This window comes from Berghia stephanieae, chromosome 3 (assembly GCF_034508935.2).
Source record: "Berghia stephanieae isolate SIO BIC M18660-M18661 chromosome 3, UCSD_Bste_1.3, whole genome shotgun sequence".
Classification (NCBI taxonomy): domain Eukaryota; kingdom Metazoa; phylum Mollusca; class Gastropoda; order Nudibranchia; family Aeolidiidae; genus Berghia; species Berghia stephanieae.
This window is the reverse complement of record NC_088362.1, coordinates 60,167,417-60,172,416: the sequence shown is the minus strand read 5'-3', so window position 1 is coordinate 60,172,416 and position 5,000 is coordinate 60,167,417. Positions and strand designations below refer to the sequence as shown.

Below are 5,000 nucleotides of genomic sequence, written 5' to 3'. Positions count from 1 at the left end.
TATCGCCTAACAGACATTATGAGTCGTTCTATATTTCAACTCTTGGTTTTGGTCAGGGACCCTTTGTAAAACGCTTTGAGCACGTTTAGTGGATATTGATCTATATTAAAGCTCAGGTTTTATTTTTTTAATAAGAGGCGTCACGTCTCGTCCTACTTGTTAAGTGTTGCTCTTGGCTAGAGTCCCCAGTATTACACAATTTCTTTCCAACACAGATAACATTACGCTGATTCTCATAATTTTACACCTGAGTGAGGTGAACTAGATGGACACTCTATGCTTCAGATGGAGTAAAAACGAATAAAGTAAAGTAAGAGATGAAAGACTGTGATTAAACAGCCTTTTCCAAGGACTCAACTATGCGCTGCTCAGAGAAGGACGCGATTCGTGGACCTTCCGGTTTCAAGGCGAGTGTTATACAGCATGCCCAATAATAATAAAAAGAATAATAATAATAATAATGATGATAATAATATAATAATAATAATAATAATAATAATAATAATAATAATAATAATAATAATAATAATAATAATAGTAATAATAATAATGATGTCGATTTTATTGGATCAACACCAGCAAATATAGACATCATACAAAATACCCTCATGAAATATAACCTCCAAGTCAATGCCAATAAAACCGAATTTACAACAATATCGAGGAACAAAGAGGAATGGAAAAGAACAAAGAAAGTCGGCTCACTAATTGGAGACACCGAGGATGTACAAAGAAGAAAACAGCTATCAAACGCCGCACTCAGTAAACTCACCAATGTATGGATTAGAGGTGACAAAATAAAGAGAAAAACCAAACTGAAACTGTACCATGCTCTTGTAAAACCGGTACTTCTGTATAACTGCGGCACTTGGGCGTTGACAAAATCCGAAGAAGAACATCTGGATGCCTTCCATCGCACACAGCTAAGAAGGGTACTGGACATCAAATACCCTAAAAAGATCTCAAATGAATCACTCTATAAGATCACAAAAGAAAGACCAATCTCCCTTGACATTTTACAACAACGATGGCAACTTTTCGGTCACATACTACGCAGGGACAAAAACATACCAGCAAACCAAGCCATGTCGGGATACTTCCAAAAACACGGGAACCTTTTCAGAGGAAGACCGATCACAACACTCCCTGTGATCCTAAACAAAAACCTCACAACACTTGGACAAAGCATTAGTCTCATAACGGCAGGGGACCTTGAAAATCTGAGAACCCTAGCAGAGGACCGGCAATATTGGAGACACCTCACACAGGAAATACTGGAAACAGCCAAGGCGACCCGATCTTTCGGTCGAGACGCGAAAGGCATCTAAGTCAAGTAAGTCAATAATAATAATAATAATAATATACCGTCTAATATTAATAATAATAATAATAATAATAATAATAATGATAGTGATAATAACAACAACAACAATAATAATAACAATAATAATAATAATAATAATAACAACAACAACAATAATAATAATAATAATAATAATAATAATAATAATAACAATAATAATAATAATAATATTAATAATAATATTAATAATAATAATAATAGTAATAATAATAATAATAATAATAATAATAATAATGATAATAATAATAATAAAAATAATAATGATAATAACAATAATAATAATAATAATAATAATAATAATAACAACAACAACAACAATAATAATATAATAATAATAATAATAATAATAATAATAATAATAATAATAATAATAATAATAATAATAATAATAACAATAATAATAATAATAATAATATATTGAATTTATATATCGCCTAGTTCCAATTAAGATTGCTCAATGACGCTTTACATCAACACATCATGTATCATACACAAATATAGAACTGACATGTGAAAAACCACATAAATACGATGATAAAATAATAAATTATAATAAAATGAATACTAAGAGTCCTAATTATAGCCCTACAGAAAAGCTCAGTTTTTAACTGTTTTCTAAAAGTAAATAAATGAAATTAAATTGAGCTTTAATAAAGGGCAATATCCACTTAACGTGCTCAAAACGCTTCACAAGCAGTCCCTGGCCAACAGCAACACTTAACAAGTAGGACGGGACATGACGCCTGTTAGGTGATATTACACTTTTTTTCGGACAGAGACAATGCTGTTAACGACCAGGTATTCATCTCAAAAATGAGTAAGGTGAGAGAATATGAGTGAAGAGCGTTATTCAAGGACTCAACTATGCGCCGAGTGAGGCTCGAACCCAGGACCTTTCGATCCGAAAGCGAGTGTCATACCACAAGACCACATAGCCGCACAAGTAAGACCACATGGATAATCATTGTATTTAGATCCTGTCATTCACAATTGATTCATGGTTTCATTCTATAGTTGAAACACTCCTGGAAAACAAATTAATAGTGTACAGAGTTCATAATCCTTTGGAACTTTTTCTTGTGCTGCAAACGTCATCCAGCATTAATCAGTTAACTGCCGTACTCTGGCCAAACCCAAATTTTAAAATTTGGTAAGAAAACTAGTCCTTCAAATATCGATCGATTTAAATAACCCTTATTTTGGCAAAAACTCTCAAACCTGGGACTTTGCAAAGTTTTTAATGAGGTTGCAAGTTTGAGACTTTTCGCCAAGTTGAGGGTCGTTTAAATCGATCGATTTTTTGAAGGACGAGTTTTCTGGCCAAATTTTCAAATACGTGTTTTTTCCGAAGTACCACTTAACTGGTACATTCGAACTTGTCTGGACGAACAATGATTCTACATCTTGGTTTATTACAACTGGTATCATCTTAAGATTTGGAAAACCCTGATGGATTATACACGACTAAAGAATTGAGTGAAACTTTTCAAGAAAAGGAATCATGAATTTAATAGTTATTTACACCCATGATTGGTCAAAGTGAAAACTGAAGTCCTTAGGGAAAGAAACCTCACACCACGTCCAACTTTCAATGAGGGTTGATGGTGAAGTTGGTGATAACTTGATTAACTCTACGTAACTATAAATTATAAGTTGGTGATATCTTTATTAACTTTACGTAACTACAAATTCTAAATTCCCAAATAACACATAATTTACAAAATTCATTTGGTGTCAAATTTCTATTTATGTCACTCTTGTTGCTCAATGCCACGACAACGGTCTATGACTGATCCCTCTATTTCTCACAATATTCTCAAGGTGCCATAAATCTCTCTCGTCAATTCACTTCATTCAAAACGTCTGTAGTATCTTTCATCTGTTTTATGAAGATCTGAATTCTATTTCAGATGATTTCAGAGATGGACTCTTTGAAGGAGATGTCGTGGATAACCAGGATAATACTCTTTTGGAAAAAAATCAACAATTACAGTGAATGACATAATCAGTCGGACGGTGAAAAGGTTTGAACTGAGATATTGCAAAGTTTAGTTAGAAGGTCAATTTTTATAAAAAATGAGTTCATGTCATAAATAATTAAATCAACCCTTATTGTACATCTTCGGAAATATCAAAGTTTAATTTCGCATCTAAATATTTTTTACAGCTAGTCATGTTGAAAAAGTATGAAATTTGAGAAAAGTTGTTGGATACAATTCCCATCCATCTGACCATAACTTCATAAAAATTCACCCAATTTACTTCAAATAAAGATTAAAATACTCTGGTGAGCACATTCGTTCAGAAAATGCAAATCCAAAATTTTCATCTTCCGACTGATTATGTCGTCATGCACTGACACAGAATTTTCAATAGATTTTACATGAGGACTCAATGACAGACTACGTCCATACTTTCTTACTTACTATCTAGGGTCGTACTCATTGACGTTGGCTGCTTGTACTCTGCGATGACAAATGTCAGCCCATTCCTCCAGTCTGTTGACGCTATCGCACTCACTTCCATTCATATCTGTCTGTTCTATGATGTTTTTTTATATAACTGGACCTTGGTCTTCCTCTTCTTAGTTTACCACTCCCCCATTTTCCCATGTTCTACATCTTTCAATAGGGTGCATGGGTTTCAGCATATGTGATCGAAAAAACTTAGACAACTCAGTTTTTACGGTCCATAACTGATCCTTTAATCTCCAATACTATTCTCAAGTTGCCACGAATCTCTCTCATTTAACTCACTTAATTCAAAACCTCTGACAGTGGTATCTTTACTGATTCATTTTATGAACTTCTGCATTCTTTTTCAGAGTATTTCATATATGGACACTTTGAAGAAGAGGTCATGGATTAATCTAGATAATGATCTTATGAAAAAAAAAATCAACAAAGATTTAATCACGACTACATGTCCAATAATTGCCAATTGTCCAATTGCTATTGTCCGTTTCACGCTACAGAATCCGGGATAAAGTCCAGCTTTATGGGCCTGATGGCTTTTGATTTAACACTGTTGTAATGGACAATATTTTGCGTTGGTTTGAGAGTGTTTCCATTACAAAAATGGGGCCATAACAATTTGGTTTTTCAGACCTAGACGTTACCTTACGTCAGTATGCGATTGTGACATGGTGCACATTTCAAAATAACCAAAATACGAAGAGCTCCATCCAAAGTGTCGAGTTACGATATTTCAACAGTCTCTTTTACCTGGCCGTTCTTGGATCTCCGACATTTCAAAATACTTCCTCGAGGTTTTCGTTTGCTTTTCGCCTAGATGTGTGCTTGCGTATCTGTATGTACATATGCGTGTCTGTCAATGTGTGTGTGTGTGTGTGTGTGTGTGTGTGTGTGTGACTGTGTGTGAATGTATGTTTTTGTTCATGTGCGCATGTGTTCATATGTGTTTTGTATGTGTTTTAATATATGTGTGTATGCATCTTTGTGTGCGTCTGTCTCTGTGAATGTGACTGTGTGTGTGTGTGTGTGTGTAACTCTGTGTGTGTATGTGCGTGTGTGTGTGCAAGAAAAGGAAAACAGTGAGTTTGGATGAGGCTTGAAACAACGCAACAAAAATTTGTGACCGTCCTTCGTTTTAGGGCAAAGTATGTCTTTTGAGTGTT

The 5,000-nt window shown here is 34.1% G+C and overlaps 1 protein-coding gene across 1 annotated transcript in view; it reads left to right on the top strand.

The window, feature by feature from the left end:
• The first annotated feature begins 4,945 nt into the window (after positions 1 to 4,945).
• Positions 4,946 to 5,000, top strand: part of LOC144968102 (uncharacterized) — a 64,505-nt gene continuing 64,450 nt past the window's right edge. Inside the window, exon 1 of the mRNA XM_078906099.1 lies at positions 4,946 to 5,000. This exon is cut by the window's right edge and continues 601 nt beyond it. The gene's annotated coding sequence lies outside the window, so the exon portion shown is untranslated.